The sequence below is a fragment of the Echinops telfairi genome, unplaced genomic scaffold (assembly GCF_000313985.2).
Source record: "Echinops telfairi isolate 266 unplaced genomic scaffold, ASM31398v2 ScPeMD7_18;HRSCAF=68, whole genome shotgun sequence".
NCBI lineage: Eukaryota > Metazoa > Chordata > Mammalia > Afrosoricida > Tenrecidae > Echinops > Echinops telfairi.
The window spans coordinates 81,276,974-81,295,093 of record NW_022103915.1 but is presented as its reverse complement, the minus strand read 5'-3'; the positions used below and the strand labels follow the sequence as shown (position 1 = coordinate 81,295,093).

General features: G+C 40.8%; 1 pseudogene; it reads right to left on the bottom strand.

Moving 5' to 3' along the window:
* Positions 1-2,577: 2,577 nt before the first annotated feature.
* Positions 2,578-18,120, bottom strand: part of LOC101642517 — a 178,303-nt pseudogene continuing 162,760 nt past the window's right edge.

The following is an 18,120-nucleotide window of genomic DNA, read 5'->3' as shown; positions in this document are numbered from 1 at the left end:
CCTGTATTTAGACCTCTATAAATGCCCTTTGCCTCCTAGTTCTTTCCTCTATTTCCTTTTACTTTCCTCTTGTCCCACTATCATGTTCAGCCTTCATTGGGTTTCAGTAATTCCTCTTTGTTACGTTGCCCTGGATCAAGCCCTACCAGGCCTCCTACACCCTCCTCACCATCAATTTTGGATCACTTGTTTTTCCTTTGTCCCTGGGTTTGTTAACACCAACTTCCTTTCCCATACATCCCCCTCTCCTATGTCCCCAGGTGTCCTGTTTCTCCTCCAGCTTGTTAATCCTCCCTATCTTATCTACATAGACCTACAGAGATAATAACATGCACATAAAAAAAGACAGAGCAAAACAAAGCAACAAAAGAAAACAAAACAACAACAAAACCAAGGACAAAAAAGAGAAAAGCCTATAAATAGTTTAAGGTCTGTTTGTTGACCTTTAAGACTGTTTTCTGGTCAAGTCTGATGAGGTGCCATGCCCTGGTCCCAAAGTCTAATTTTGGTATTCCCTGTGGACTTCGTTGTTCTGTTCCCCTTGCTGTTCTGTTGCACGCTCTCAGTGTTTTGCCTCAGTGAGGTGGGGTCAGATCAGGTGCAATTCCCACACTGTGTCTCCAGTGTTGTCCCCTGTAGTGCAATGGATCAGTAAAGTACATTGTGTCTCATAGTGAGGCCGGCCCTATGGTCTTCTCTGTGCTTTGGCTGCTCTGAGTGGGACTATCATTCTCAGGGCTTGGTGGGCCAGAATGTGTTCCACTCTCTCTTCCTCTCCCTTCATTTGCTCCTGTGTGATCAGAAATATCCCTCTCTCTGAGCTGTAGCTTCAGTGCTGTCCTCTGAAGTGAATTCTTCTGCAGGGAGGGGAGAGCTGTCCACATAGTTGGGATTGGGGCCGGCCTCTATTCCACTGCTTTTTATAATGTTTTTACTGGTCACAATTTTCAGAAGTAGATTTCCATATCCTTCCTCCTAGTCTGTATTTTTATGGAAGCTCTACTGAAACTTATGGACCAGGGATGACCCTACTAGTATTTAAAAGACCAGTGGCATAGCTTCCAGCATCACAGCATCACAGCAACATGCAAGCCACCACCGTATGACAAACTGACAGATGAGTAGTGGATTTTCTTCATCATGAATATAAAATCTCTACTATGTTTAAACTGCAGAGAATAGGAGACTCACTATAAATGCTGGCCTCAGGGAATCTATGCTTCCTACAAGATTTAAGGTAGATATATTCAGAGGGCATGCTACTCAAACAAGACCCAATCTTTTTTGCTGTTGTTAGCTTCTTTCTCTTTCTTTTTTTGCAAAAAGATTACCTACAGCTAGCTCTAAGCACTAGGGATTGAGGTTTCTATTTAGTCTACAAGTGAGCTAACAGGTTGTTGTGTTTTTTTTGCTACCTGTGGGTATTAATGTGGGATTTCAGTTAACTAAGCAGTTTGGAACCCAGAATAAAAGAGCTGAGGATCCAGGGTAAATGTAGAGAGCAAAAAATCTGCAGACTGCAGTCTACTTTTCTTTCTTTCTGTCTATCTGTCCATAGATCAAATGGGCTTTATTTTTCAGAACAATTTTAGATTTACAGACAATTCAAGAATTGCACAACTCATTTTAAAGGTGATTTAACTATGGGAGGGGGGAGGGGGAATTCTCTAAGACTGATGTGGTGGTGAATGTGCAATGCCCCTTGATTCAAGTTTTATTTTAAGTGATGTTAATTACAGCATTTGATGGGGGCGGATCTAATTCCACACGAACGAAATGGAAGACTCTAAAACGTACCCATGAAACGGCTAAAAAAATAAAGTGAGTGGTGAAGACACCACCAGTCCAACTGAGATTCTGGGTGCTGTCACCGTGTGGTTCCCGTTACCGAGACCCTTGCCAGCTCACGGCCCGCCGGGGTGTTGTTGGTGTTGGGAGCTAGTCCACACTCTGGTTCAAGGACACAAAACCACAACTTGGGAGGGGTTGAAAGTCCTGGATTATTGGCTTCGTCACCACCTACCTTCTTCGCCCCAAAATCGCACACGCACACACACACACAAATCAGCTACCACACCCAGCAGAGTACTTTTGGTGTAAAGAGGTGATGGACGTGGGGGGAAACAGGTCGTGAGGATGGATCGTCAAAAGCCCCTGTCGGCTGGGTGTGCCCACACCATCAAGCAGCGTGTGCTCATGTTAGGGAAGCAAGGTTCAATTCCCAAGAAGTCACAATTTCATTCCTGACTCACTGTGAATCTACAAAGTGCCTCCACATGATCAGTTTCCATTTGCAGCCATTTCTAGATCCAAAAGAAACCTGACATCTCTAGAAGGGGGTCACCCAGTCCACCGCCCCCCAAAGGCTACAGCTGAAAGACCTTTTTTTGGAGCTGGGTCTCTTCTGTACCTCGGAGAGGGGAACACGTTAAAGCTGAATCAGCTGTCACCTGGAGGTCTAACATGATATTGAGCAACACTTGCTTCCCAGACATACAACATTAACAGGTACACTGGAATTCTGAAGGTAGCTATGCTGAAAAATAGTTTAAAATTAGATGATTATACAGTATTCATTTATGCTTGGAATTCCAGTCCTAGGCCAATGCTTGTGGCGTTGAAGTTCTTGCAGAGCGGACAGCGTCAGTTTGATGCCTGGCTTTATTTAGGGTCTGAGTGTAGCCTAAACCCATCAGGCTGGAATTGTTCACCTTGGCTGAGAAGCAGGCGTCAGGGTAGATCTGAGACTTGGCTGCTATTCCGAAGCGAGTGTCTTTATTCCTGGCTGTCCAGGCGAGATTGACAGCAGTCTCCAACTTCTTGTTCACCTTCTGGTAAATGGAGCCGCCAAACTGTCCCGTCATTCACATTGGTGTGAAGCTGGAATTCAACCGTCTTGTAGAGAACCGCAAAGTTGCTCTGGGTCACCCGGGACTCGGCGGTCTCGAGTTCATCTGGTGGCCGGCCAGCCAGCCCTCGTCGCCCAGCACCAGAACCGTGCGGATGGCAGGCCGGCGATGTCGAGATGCACGTCGCAGCCCAGGTTGACGTGCTCCCCTCGTACCCTGTCTTGATTTTGGCGTTCTTTTCCCCAGTGTTCGGGGAGAAGGGCGAGTCGAAGGTCAGCTTCAGTCCGCGGGTCAGCTGGTCTTCCACGGGGATCTCGGGCCGAGCGTGTTGTCTGTGTTCCACTTCTCCGTGAACGTCCGCCCGTGCTCAGTCCACCAGTCCGTTGGTTTCCACACTGCCCGTGACTTTGTTGGTTTCGGGGTTGGCTGATCCGGAGCTGGTAAATTCCAGTCCATCCTCAGATTTTGTTTTCAAATCCAGCTTTAGGAGGCCAAACCCGTGGCCGTTGGTGAAGACATCCCGAACAGGTTTGCCAAGGTCAATGTACATGGGAGGGACAGCCAAACTCTGCTCCGAGGCGGTAGCGGTGGCGAAGGCGTGGGCTGCGGCGCAGAGGAACCGCGAAATGCTCCTTGATATGATTGAACTATTGAACAGCATTTTATATGTAAATCGTGTGCCAATAAATAAATAAAAGTAGAACCTGAAAGCAAGAAAAGGAAAAATATACGAAGAAAGTAGGGAGTTCCCAATACCTCATACCCAGTCTCCTACTGACCTCTTTTAATAGGAATGTAATTTTTAAAACTGCACATTATTATACATCTCTGTTTTCCTATCGTACCGCTGTGTTTCCAGTCTAGGGCTCCTGGGTAGCATAGGAGGTTCCGCATCGGTCTGCTCATTGCAAGTCAGGTGTTTAGAACCACCAGCCACTCCATGATAGGAGATGGGGCTTTTACTCCCTTGAAGATTTCTACTCTTGGAAACCCGCAGAGGCAATTCTACCCTGCCCGATGCAGTCACTACGAGTTAAAATGGCTGTGATTTTGGTTTGACTGTTCTTGTTTTGGTAATTATTCCTATTGTGCCCCAATAATTGTATATAGAAACCACCTTTGTGATTGGTAGTGATGCCTGCCATCAAGTCACTTTCAACTCACGTATGTACCCTCAAAACATAGACCCCAATGGCAGACCAAGCCTGGTGATGCTGAGTCAATTCTGACCCTCACCAGCGTATAGGACAGAGGAGAAATGCCTTATTATACAGGTTTCCAAGGCAGGCTGGAAATCTTGTCAGAAACCGGACTGTCACATCTTTCTGCTGTGGAGCAGCGGGGACCTTCAAACAACTGACCCTTTAGCAGCCAACTAGTTAATCACTGCATCACCAGGACTTCTTCTACACACACACACACATTACTTACATATGTCGATGCAGATATATAACTAGATAATGGATGGATGGATGGATTGTGATAAGAGTTGTACAAGCCCCCAATAAAAGGATTTAAAATAAATAAATAAAATAAAAATAAACAGATATTTGAAGCTACAGCTTGACATCCTGTAGCAGTGACCTAATGTCATTCCAAGTTGGCTTAAGAGGTCAAGAAGGAATTACTGGGAATCAGCCCACCCATTGCAGAGAGCTCTGAGAAAACAAAGGTGGTGCCTTTGCAATGAGACCAAGAGCGCAACAGTGACGATAGAAAGAATTGTTCAAATGTGCTCAGAAGTCCTGCCACTCATCTTTGAATGAAAGGTTTAAGGCTAGGTAGTATTGAGAGTTCCTTCCTAGATGTAATATTGTCTGAAGCAGAGGTAAAAGAGCTGCTTTATATAAGAGTAATTCTCATCAGGCAAGATTCTTTGTCCTGTGCATTATCAAAATAGATAGAAAATATGGAGTTTTTTTCTAAGCCTACTTAGTCCAAGATAATGTGAAATGTTGCAGAGTTTGACTAACTTACAGTCAAACTGGTTAAAAATGCTTAAAAATAAATAAAGGGATATAAAGGAACATGAAAGATTTTGTTACTGGAAGAGGCTAAACTATATATTTGCAATTTCTTTCATCAAAATCATTGTTTGTGCCATTCCCTATTTATCACAATGTAGATCTCACTAACACACATTTTTTCCAGAGTTTCTCCCCCTTCAAGTGAGCTTTATAGGAAGCCTCTTTAAAAGCTTTTCTAAAAACATCATGGCTTATATGCAGGAGACATATATTTAAACTTTTTATTACCATTTCTTCAACCTTGCTAAAGGCAGAAGATACTAGATCTAAGTAATATTAGCCAGAGGCTGTTCTTTGCTTCCCTTGCTGTTTATCCATCTTCTTTTCCTATTAGACTAATAAACAAATTCTGAAACTTTTGTTTCTGGCTCCCAAGAATCTGACTATGCAATAGGGAGTCCTAGAGAAAGACTTAACTGACTAACTTAAGTTACCCTGAGGATGTTTGTCCACTTTCCTTTTATTTTGTCCTTAGATTGGCTTTAGAAATCTGTATTCTGAGCTTCAACAATATAGTTAGAGGCAGCAGAGGAACTATATGTATGATTTGTCTTTGTACCTCTTTCCCAATTCCATCTGTTTTTAATATATTCTCTTGATAAAATGTTATCCCTTCTTTCCAGTCAGGCTTTTGCCTGATTTGATAGAGAGTCCCGCTGGCGCATGTTAAAATTGAAATGTATGAGATCTCATTGTTTGCCTATATACCCAGATGTCCACGCACCGAGTTTACTTTTATAAATGAAATATTGAAAGCAAACTGAAGGCTTTGGGGATGTAGTTGCCCAGGACAGGAACTACATTACTACATCAGAAATGGTCAACATAAGACTGGAAGCTTCTATATCTCAGGTTGCAGAGCCATGGGCTTCCCTGAACATATCTCTAATAAAATTTTTCTCATTGCATGAACTTTTCATAAGCTTTAGGCAAAACCATTCTCTATGTAATAAGATAGGGCTGCAATTATGCATAGGAAAACAATCCACATTCTGGGGCTAGACATGGGATTTAGTTCATGTCCTGTTTGGTAAGAATTTCTAAAAGAAGCTAGTTACAGCTAAGTCATTAATTAAAAGATGGGTGAAGAATACTTAAGAGGCTCATCCATCACTCCTTCCCCCCAAACTCATTTCCTATTCTTATTGGCCCTATTTAGGGTTTCTGATAGCCTTGTCATTCTCCCACAGATTGGCTAGTGGGTTTGATAAGTAGTGCAAATGGTTTATGTTTGATGATTAACTTAAAAATTGGCGGTTCAAATAAACATGATGGTAGGATGGAAGAAAGGCCTAGTGATCTACTTCAATTAAGATTACAACCAAGAAACCCCTCTGGAGCAATTCCACTCTGTTACACATGGGAGGATTAGGAGGCAGATAAGATGCAAGAGCAACTAACAATAATAATAGTGTTAAAGAAACATGCATGCTTAAAGAGTCCAAGACTTGATCTGGTACATTAGAATCATTCAATTTCCCTTTGACTTCTCTTTGGATTTGCCTCTGAAAAGACCTCTAAAATCTTCAAGAATCATTTTCATGCATTGCTTTAAACAATATTGACTGAGTGCTTGGAATGGACAGGGCTGATGTCTGGAGACCGGGATTGGGTGATTGGCTAGCGAGGAGCTCCTGCCGCATGGAAGTTTGCTGTCTAATGGAGTCTTTTTAATGAGCCAAACCCTAGCAGACCTCACCATTTGCTCTGTGTAAATACAATGAATATACTGGGTTCTATACGAAGGACCAGGCTGTTAGGTGGTGTCAAGTTGATTTTCAACTCATATCCTCCCACGTCCAGAGTAGAGCAGCCCCAGAGGGTTTTCCAGGCTGTTTTCCAATCGTTACAGAGCAGATCTCTGGGTCTTTCGCCCAGGGTTTGCCACCAGGCTCTTCCCTGTTGCACCATAGGGGTCCCTAGAAAGTATCATAAGAGACTCCAAGTTTAGACAGCTACTCGAGGGACTGCCAGAGATGCAACTCTTCTCAATACTTTGACAGCATGGATTTTGATCTGTAAAGCATTTCTTCTGGTGGAAAAGGGAAACAAAACAAGCACGCACAAACAAACAACAAAGCAGTGTCAGAAGGCTTAGAAATGGCAGTATTGTAGATTTCATGCCTCTCTTGGCAAACAGGGGTTGAAATTCAGCCATTTCTGGAATGGAATCAGACCCAATCTAGGGGGAAAGAAACTGAAAAACAAAATCAGGACAGTGGGTGATTCTTTTATCATGCAGAGTCTGTCCCTCATTTTGTATCGATACAGCCATGAAAAGAAAGAGTCTGCTTTTATCTTTAGGAGGACTACCTGTTCTGATTTCCTGGGCATATTAATTTGCTGCAAATCACCGCTGAAGCTAATTCTTATTTTTTGGAATTAATTGAGCTGAAAGCTGGACGTGTGACAGCCCATCCCCTTAGTGGCCAGCACAGAAGCTGAGGACAGACGGCCATTTCAACTTTACTAGCCTGACATCCTGCATAATCACTGCACATCAGCCACAGAGTCTGGCTGCCTGTGCTCTGCCCATTTGCAAGTTGGCTGTGCGCCCACTCACAAATTGGGATGCCAGTTCCACTAGGGCACAAGTGTCACCCGAAGATCACTTCAAACAACACGCCTGCTCAGTTTTGCAAGAGCCATCATTTTGTAGAGGAGAGGAGGAAACGAAAAAGGTTTGAGGTGGTTAACCCAGATTGCTGACAAATGCCTATTTACATCCAATCATACTTTCTGCCTCATCAGACATTTTACATAATGACTTAATGCACTCTTCTTTATCCTTTAAGTTTGACTTTCAATCTCTGCATTTCAAATAACGTAAAAAGGAGAAGTTGCATCAATCCTGAAAGTCACTGGGAATGCCCATGTTCTTTAGTCCCATTTTCTCCTTCGAAGATGGAAAAAGTAAGCGTAGCATTATCACGTGCCTAATGTCTCTAGACACTAATAAGAATGGTGAATAGTTCACCTAAATAAATGCAAATACCCTCTTTACGATTCAATTAATTCAATAAATATTTGTTGCACCAGTAAGGCTTGGTCTCGATGTCTAGACTATCTTCCAATGAAGCCTGCACACCTGATGTCCGGTAATCAATCTCACTAAGGCACACTTCCCATTATACTTGCCCAAGATGCTCCGTAGGTTTTGATAGAACAAGTCGTTGTTGAGTCGATTCTGACTCATGGTCACCCCATGAGTGTTTCATAAGATTTTTAACAGCCATATTTTCGGAAATAAATCACCATCTTTTGAAGCACACCTGGGGGAACTTGAACCTCCAATCTTTCAGTTAGCAATCAGCTAAGCATATTGATTGTTTTGCATCACTTAAGATTTCCTACTGACCACAGAAATATTTAAATTGTTTTTCATGGAGACTAACAATGTTTTACCTTATACTATTACAAATTCTCATATAAGCTAAATAATTACCCCCCGATTTCACTTCTATACCTACACCTTGGGCTTTGTGTTAGGCTGAGTTTTCTAGCAAAACAAAACCAAGATCAATATCATGTTGTCTTAATTAGTATTCTCTACTTTATCTCTAGGTTCTAATATCCATTGCAAAGGCTATACAGAAGTCGTAGGCAATATTCACGATTAAAGAGTTTATTAAAGAAGTTGACAAGTTGTAATGCAAATGAGAAATGTTCAGGATGCAGTTGCTTATCAGGACATGTTACACAGTTCTTTCAGACATACTCATACATGCCCAAAGGACATACCACTACACCGTAGGCCTCAATCCCGAGGTATTCAGTTCAAACTCCAGTTCCACCTCCATAGGTCAGCAAGCCCAACTTCCTGAATTAAGTGGCCAGAGGCACCCCGCTCCACCAGTCAGCCTCCTGCACAAAAGCACGCAGATTTCCTTGCTCCCTGGGTTGGAAAGTCCCACCACTCTGCTCCATGCTCTGCCTCCTGGTTCTGCTGCTGCGCCTCTGATATTACAGGTGGCTTCTGGATCCAGGAGGTTTACTGTCCAGGAATATCGCATCTGGAAGACACACTCCATTCCTGGCTCTTTCAGGTAATGAGATCCCTCCTTTTGCTCCTTAGAAAGTTCATTTTACTCACAGCAGGATGACATTCGAGGGAATCCTAGTCACAATAACTTAAAAATGAATCCTATCAGTATCTCCCCTCACCTTCTTATCTGATCCCTGCAGGAAAAGGTCCTTTGATGGGAATTAGAGACCTGGGCTAGAAGTGTCCCATTAAATAACTCACTGCACTGACACACATAGATATACATATATATGAAAGAACATTATATCAAGAAAAGAACTTTATAGCAGGGAGGCAGCTCAGCCCAGAAGAACTCAAGCTGCTGGCCAACAGAGATCACAGTGCGTGCAGAGTCATGGGGATCCGAGTTCGGGAGGAAGATGGCAGGGCACAACAGCTCCCAGGATGGCAGGCCACATCGGGAACAAGATGTAGAATCCAAACAAGCATGAAAGCGAAGAGAGGCAACAGAGGCTAGCTCTCTGTGACTCTCCTAAAAGGCCTCGCCCCCAGGAAGGCATCATTGGGCTATGATATGATTGATAGGCTTAACCACATGCCTATATTCACATAGGTGCAAGAAGGTGACATAGATACTAACCAGCATAGCCCTCCTCACATTTATAAGGTCTTTCCCTATTGTCCCATCTCTAAATATTGAAATTATATCCATGTTTTTAAAGATCAAATGTCTCCTTAGGTCTAAGTTTTCTTGAAATATTACTATTAATCAACACATAGATTTTTAACCAGAATTACTGCATTTAATCTTCAATTCATGCTTAGAAAGGATATAATTATCCCCATTGCTTTGTGTGAGCAACCCTGAATTATGAGAAACGAAGGACTTGCAAGATGCCCTGCTGATTGAATGCCATACTGAAGCCTGAATTCAGGCTCTCTGTGTGTGGAGTTCTGCCGCCAGATTTCCATCCTCCTCGCACTATCTGGGCTTTGCTTTGTTCCTCTGATATGTCCTCCCTTGAATTGAGTCCATGCCATGGTTGAGATTTTAATTACTGCGTAACTTGTATTATTCAACAATTCATTAAAGATTTAGTGAGCAACTCAATCATTTTAATAGAAACTGTGGATGATTATAATAGAGAGAAAAGAGGAGGAGGGAAGGAGGAGAATATCTAACCTCTGCTGATCTCAAAAGACGTTTATGAACTACACTGAGTCCTTTCACAGACTGCCCCTTTGAATCACTACAACAAACCTCAAGGTATCAGTATCTACAGAGTATAAATAAAGGAACTACAGTGCCTACAGAGTATAAATTAGTATCTACAGAGTATAAATAAAGGCATTAAAAAGGTGAAGTGACTTGCACAAAGTCAGTAAGTTATTAGGTAAAGATTAAAATCTAGTAATTCTTTCCATCATTCAGTCAATAAAATATTTATTGAGAAACAAGAACATACCAGTCACAGTTATAATAACTAAGGGTCTATGAGCAAATTAAACAAATAAAGAGCCAAGCCCACAAGAAACTTGCATTCCAGTGAATGGGTGGGTGGGGGGAGCAGTAAGCAGTATTTAGCATCATTGGAATATTTTCAAATCATATGTAATAGAAAATGGATATGTTCTGGTGTTGTGATGTGAAATAATTACAGAGCATAAAATATTATAATCCCAGTGTATCAATGGCATATGTATGATTTATAAGTATTAAAACATTTATTGAACAATATATAGGTGGCACTGGGGGATAAGCATTGGGCTGCTAAGGATAAGGTCAGTGGTTTAGACCCACACATTGCCCGCAGGAGAAAGATGAAGACATGCGATCCCATCAGATTCACTGTCTCAGAAACTCTACATAAGGTTACTATGCATCAAAATTTAACTCCATGGCAGTGAGTTTTATTTTGGTTGGAAACAACCAAAAAGGATCAGTACTTGGAAAATATGGCTTTCATGATAGAAACAAAGCTGGAGATCACATACGAGAATTTTGCCAGACTTATGATTTCTTCAGTGCAAATATTTTTTTTCAATAACAGTAATAGCAAGTGGACACATGAACCTGGCCAGCTGAAATCCAGAGGAATTAAATTAACTACACATATGGGAAGAAACAATGGAGAATTTCCGTATCAGCAGTCAAAAAGGGGTCAGGGGCTAACTGTGGAACAGACAACTGTCAATTGCTGAAATGTAAGTTCACTTTGAAGAAAGATACAAGTCCCTAAGAGGCAAAATACGACCCTGAGTGTGTCTCACCTGAGTTTTGAAAGCATCTTAAGACCAAACTTGCACCCTGAACACTGACGAGAGAAAAGCTGACGATCTGCGTGATGACAGGATAAACGCCAAACACGGAAGAAGCAAAAAGTCGTTAAAAGGATAAGCAGGAAAGAAACGATCAAACGGGATGTCGTGAGAGATGCTGGCGTTGGCTCTTGAGTGTAGAGTACCCAGAGCAAATGGAAGAAACGATCAAGTAAAAGCGTTGGACAAAATGTTTCAAAGGACAGCTTGAGAAGATAAGTATATAATGAAATGTGGAAAGACCCAGAGCTAAAAATCAAAAAGGAAGAACACACATAGCATATCTCAAGCTGAAAGAAGTCAAGGAACAAATTCAAGATCAGGATTTCCCTACTGAAGGGTTTTATGGGTAAAATATTGAAATCGTGCAGAAAACAACAAAAGAAGATGGATGGAAGACACAGAATCAATGTATCAAAAAGAATTCAGTAACATCCGACCTTTTCAGGAAGTAGCATATGATAAAAAACCCATAGCTATAAAGGAAGAAATCCAAGTTACATTAAAGGCATTAACAACAAATGAGGCTCCAGAATTTTCCAGAATACCAGTCAAAATGTTTCAACAAGCTGTTGAAGTACTGGAAGCACTCATTCATCTATTCCAAGACCTGATCAACCAAAGAGAAGATATCCATACATGTTCCCATTCCAGAAAAGGTCACACAACAGAGTGCAGAAATTAGTAAACAATATCATTTATATTACATGCAAATAAAATATTGCTAAAGTTAATTTAACCATTGTTAAATTGTACATTGACAGAGCTGACAGAAATTCAAGCTGGATTCAAAAGAGGATATGCCATGGAGATCATTGCTACTATATATCTGTTTTTGTTGATTATGCAAAGATAGACAACTTCGTGGATCATAACAAATATTGATAACATTGAGAAGGTTAGGAATTCCAGAACACTTCATTGTGCTTATACAAAACTTGTACATGGATTAAAGACAGTTGTTCTAACAATACTGCATGTTCTACCATCAGGAAGCTATGTATCAGGCTTGTGTCTTTCCACCATACTTAGTCAGTCAGCATACTGAATAAAGAATCCCAAAATGTTGACTCTGTGAAGAAGAATGTGTTGTCAGGATTGAAGGAAGGATTTTAACAATCTGAGTATACAGATAACATAACGTTGTTTGCTGAAAGGGAGGAAAACATGAAGCATTTGCTGATGAAGATAAAAACTGAAGCCTTTAGTATGAATTAAAACTGAACATAAGGGAAAACAAAATACTCACAACTGGACCACTAGACATTAGCATCATGATAATTGGAAAAAATATTGAAGTAGTCAGGGTTTTCAACTTGCTTGGTCTCCATAATCAATATTCATGGAAACATTAGTCAACAAAATCACACAGACTATACATTGGACAAATTTGCTGCATAAGACTCTGTTCGAGTCTTAAAGAGCAAGGGTTTCGCTTTGAGTACAAGGTGCACCTGACCCAAGCAATTGTATTTTCAATCACCTCATATGCATGTGAAAGTTAGACAAAGAACAAGGACAACTACAAAATAAATTATTCATTTGAATTATGGTGTTGGCAAAGGATAGTGAAAGTACCATCAACGGACAAAAGAACAAACAGACTGTCTTATAAGAAGTACAGCCAGAATTCTCCTTAATGGTAGGGATGACGAGACTTTGTCTCACTACTTTGGACATGTTATCAGGAAAGTCCAGTCCCTGGAGAAGGATGTCATGCTTGGTCAAGTGGAGGGGCACCAAAAAGGATGAAGGCAAGATGGATTCACACAGTGGCTGCAGCAATAAACTCAAACACAAGAACAATTGTGTTCTGTTCTGTTGTACATGGGGTCACTATGAGTCAGAACTGACTCCATGGCACCTAAGGCAACAATGGGGTCAATGGCATGAGGTGACCGGTTGGTTGGCTGGTGGTTGGTATGGTCTTGCGGAGATCTGGTGGTACTGTTGGGTGAGCTTTGGACTGTTAACCATACAGTCTGTGGTTCAAATCTGCTAGCTACTTGGTGGGAGAAAGGAGAAACCATCTGCTCCTAAAAGTGTTGTAGCCACAAAAACCCTAAAGTAAGTTACTCTATGGTAGAGGGATTGGATTTTGTTATGCTTTGTTTGTTTGTTTGTTTGTTTTGGTAATCACTGATTCACTTTCTATCTTACCACTGTAAAACTATGAACTCCATGAGGAAAAGGCTGGGCTTTATTTAATTGGGAATCTCCAGCTCCTGTGCTACAACTGTCGCAAGTTAAATGACTGCTGTATAATGACAGGTGCTCTGTAATGGAATTAGCTGCTCAAACGTCTCAGAGTGGTGTTTGATCAGATATTGTTGATTGCCTTACCCCTTCTTTGTCATTTGCCAGGGTTTGCTGAGGAAATAAAGTTTTATAAAGCATAGTGTCCATTTCTGCCATTCCACCTCTTATGGATAACAAGGCCAAACATGGGATTTCCAGACAAGTAGTTGTGCTTATTCAAACCCGGTACATATGTCTCAGGGAGACGAAGCCCTAACAAGGAGAGAGGTGCACCAGCAATGCTACTAGGAAAACAAGTCCAGCAAAACCATAAACCTGTGAGCATTGATACATGCTTACCGCTGTGAGCCACTGGGTTTGGAGGTTTGATTAAGAGCCAATTCATAAAGAAATGTTATCTGAATGTTAAAATTAGAGTGCATTTGTTTAGGCTCGTGCCAATTGTTTGTCATTTTTTATAAATCAATCTCTGAATATTTATTATATATTTAAATAAAAATAGTAAAATTCTGCGACTAATTTGTGTCTAGGACTAAAATTTATTTTTAGATGTCTCAATAAATTTGAATTGATTCAATGGGAACAAGTTTTTTTTATCTACTATTCAGAAAAGATAAACTATATTCATAAATATACAAAAAATTAATTGTGTATTTAGTATGTGCAAGTACTGTGCTAAATGTTGTGGCCAAGCCCTGAAAATGACAGGGAGACTTGTGACAAATCATGACTAAGTTGAGTGAAATTACTGAAATATACAAATTGACAATAAAACACCTTTAGGAATCCCAACATGGTCTAAATAATCAGGAAGGAAAAATTAATTTATATAAAATATTATATTCATGGTAGTGGAAGTAATAAGAATGTAATGAAGTTTTAGAACATACTGACAGAACAACTAAAATTAATAAGAAAAAGCAAGAACAGGCATATGAATGATCAACTATGTAGTTCATAGCAAATTATGTATAGCATTGCTAAAATTGAGAATTCCAGAGAATTTCTTTAGTCTCATGCAGAACCAAGACATGGATCACGAAGCAGATGTTCAAACAGAAGAAAGAAATTCAGGATATAAAATTGGAAAAGGTGTAGGACAGATTTACCTAATTTTGCCTCATTAATTATATCAATATGCTAAACAAATAATCCGAGAAGCTGAACAATGCATGGAATTTTAGTCCTAGATACAAACTAGTCATTGTAGAATTTTACTAGTTTTATTTAAATATATAATAAATATTCAGAGATTGATTTTTTTTTTAATGACAAACAATTGGCATGAGCCTAAAAAATTCACTCTAATTTTAACATTCAAATAACTCTTTCTCCATCAGCTTTGGAGAAAGGGTTATCTGCATACTGGAGTTATACAGATGACGCAACCGTATGCGCTCATGGAGAAAACTGGAGCAATGACTAGTGACGATCAAAGACAACCAGTGAAGATCAAAGACAACCACTTCCAGTCTAGATGAGACAAAAACATAAAGAAAATAGAAATCCATACTACTGAACCAATAAACAGCAGAATAAATGAACAAGAAATTGACAATTATAAGGATTTAATTGTTCTTGGATTAACAATCACTGCCCATTAAACCAGCAGTCAAAAAATCAAATGACATATTACATTGCACAATCCTCAAAAGTCCTCTTTAATGTGTTAAACAAAAATAACGATGTCATGCTGATGAATAAGAGACACTTCACCCAAGCTATGGTATTCGTAATTGCCCCATGTACATGCTGGCAGAGAGCATGTACAGAGAGCTAGACAGTGAATAAATAAGACCTGGGAATAATTGACAGGAGCCCTGGTGGCGCAGGGATTACAAGTTGGGCCGGTAACTACAGGGTCAGCAGTTCGACAGCAACAGCAGCTCTGAGGGATGGAGCTTTCTGTTCCAATAAAGAGTTATCATCTCTGAAACTTATAGGTCAGCTTTACCCTGTTTTATGGGGTATATGAGTTGGCACCGATCCCATGGCATTGAGTAAGAGAAATGACACACTTAAATTGTGGTGTTGATAAAGAATAATATAGATCATAGACCGCTAAAAGAACAAACAAACTATTTTAGAGAAATCACAATCGCGAGGCTCCTTAAGGAAAGCAGAGTGAAACTTGGTCTTTCTTACTGTACACATTTTATCAGAAGAGACTAGTGGCTGGAGAAAGGAACCATTCATATTCTAATAGAATGACAGAAGAAAGAGGGGACCTTCAATTACATAGATGGACACGGGGCGGTCATGGTGGGTTCTAACATAGCAACCATCATGAGGAGGCTGCAGACTGGGCAGCAAATCTTGCCTAATAATCTATAATATATACAGGAGGGGGTACCCCCCCCATACAATGGAATTTTTTTCAAAGCTACGTTGTATTTTTTAACAAAACAACCTCATCACCTTCAAAGCATTCTCCATTACATTTAATACATTTGTCTAATGTGCGATTCCATTCTGGAAATCATTTTTCAAATTCATTTTTTTGGATGGCCGACAGAACATCCTTCGTTTTCTTTTTCACTTCTTCTAAGTCGTCAAATCATCAAATTGCTATGCTTTCATGTTCCTGTTCATTCATGGAAACAAAAAGAAGTCACACAGAGCAAAGTCAGGTGAGTGGTGCAGGGGGCCAGAGAGGCACACTGATTTCTGCCAAAAAATGGGTACACTGAGATGGCTGCGTAAGCAGGTGCATTATCGTGGTGGCAAATCTGGTTAAAAATCTGGCCTTTTTTTTGGTCATACACTGTTACACAATATTTTCTCAACCTCTAAATAGAAAACTTGATTAACAATCTGACCTGGTGGAATGGACTTCAAATGCACTACTAGTCGACATTTTCATCTGTTCGGGAAGTTGACTGACATCCAGAATGAGGTTCACAATCAATTGACATTTCACCTTTTTTGAAATGAGAAAACCACTCAGACGCTTGCGTTTTTCCCATAGTGTTATCCTTGTAAGTTGTGTTCAATATCACAGCAGTTTTTGTGGCATTTTTGCTGAGTAGGAAACAAATCTCACAGCAGCACACTGTTCTCTTAAGTCAGCCATCACACACAAAAAACAAGGTTTAAGTGAAACTGCTTTTAAGAAAAAATTCACTGTGACCAAAGAGAACCTTTTGAGGTGATACCACTGAGTGCACTAACTCGGGGCAAGTTGCTGGATGCTCACCTAGTGGGAAAAATGTGTACCACAGAAGCTGTACTCAACACAGCACAATTCTAGGTTTTGGGGGGTAACCCAGGTATGGCCTTGTAATATATTGGTTACTATGAGTCAGAGCCGATTACAAAGCACCTAGGTAAGGATATGGAAAATCTTTGAAATATTTAGAAAGAAATGGAAAATTTCCTTTCATATGACCCAGAGCAGAGGTTCTCAACCTTCCTAATGCCATGACCCTTTAATACAGTTCCTCATGTTGTGGTGACCCCCAACCATAAAAATAAAATTATTTTTGTTCCTGCTTTATAACTGTAACTTTGCTACTGTGATGAATCAGGCAACCCCTGTGAAAAGGTCATTCGACCCCCAAAGGGGTCGTGACCCACAGGTTGAGAACTGCTGCTCTAGAGCATCCATATGAATAACAGTTAACAGTAGGAAAATGCAGAATATGGAAGGGTAGCATTTGAAAAGGACTCAGATCAAAACAGTGACAAATAGTCTATGTTATTTTATCACCTCAGCTACTAACTTCTTGGGGGGCAGCTGGGAAGTTTTACAAACTGTGTAAATGGCAAAGGAGCCACATCTTACCCCTTTGGCTTCTCTATTGCCAAGAGACAGATGTCAGACTCTTTACCTATTCTGACACCAACCGTTCCTCCCACAGCACTCTACCTCTATGTTGGTTTTGAATTGTTTCAACGGCTACAAAGAACTCACATGTAATACTTATAATTACAGATGTTTATTAGTGCCGTCTATAAGTTACCACAAGCCAGGATCAATAAACAATAAGAGTAGAGCTTACTGGTGACCCACTCCTTAGCCAGCAGCCAAGTTTCTCTCTGGTCTTTGGTCTCTCAGCCACATTGTCCCTCGGCCACTGCCTCCATGGACCAGGAAGCCAGGCTGCAGCTCTGTCTCACAGTCTCACAGTCGTGATGCTGCTCCTCTGCTCTCCCTCTTGGCTTCCTTGTCATAGCCTCTGGTCTCGGCCTGGCTCTTTTCCTCTGTCCCATAGTCTCCACGCTTAGTCTTTACTGTCTCTGGTCATAGCCTCCTCCAATTCAGATAGAGATATTGAACATGCTCAGTGGTCCTGGGATTTCTCTGTGTCAGAGATGGCTCCTATACACTGAGGGGTAACTGTAAGGTGTGGCTTTTGTCACGGAGAAGATCATGTCCCCAAGAAACAAAGGGTGTGACTTGGTTCATACCCTTCACTAAGGTCCAGACTTAATCCCATCTTAATCCTACCCATCAGCACCACAGAGAACTCCTTCCAAAATCGTATTATAGCCACAGAGTAGAGTCCAGAATTAGAACACACTACATAAGGAATTATGGTTAGAAGGGTCATCTTAATTAACTGTATCTCACAAATTCACCCTATGACTTCGAAGAATCATAAATGCAGTTTGCATTTACAGGAGGCTTTACTATCCCCGGTGCTACCTTTTTGATATTACAGAGAACTTCCTTCTAGAA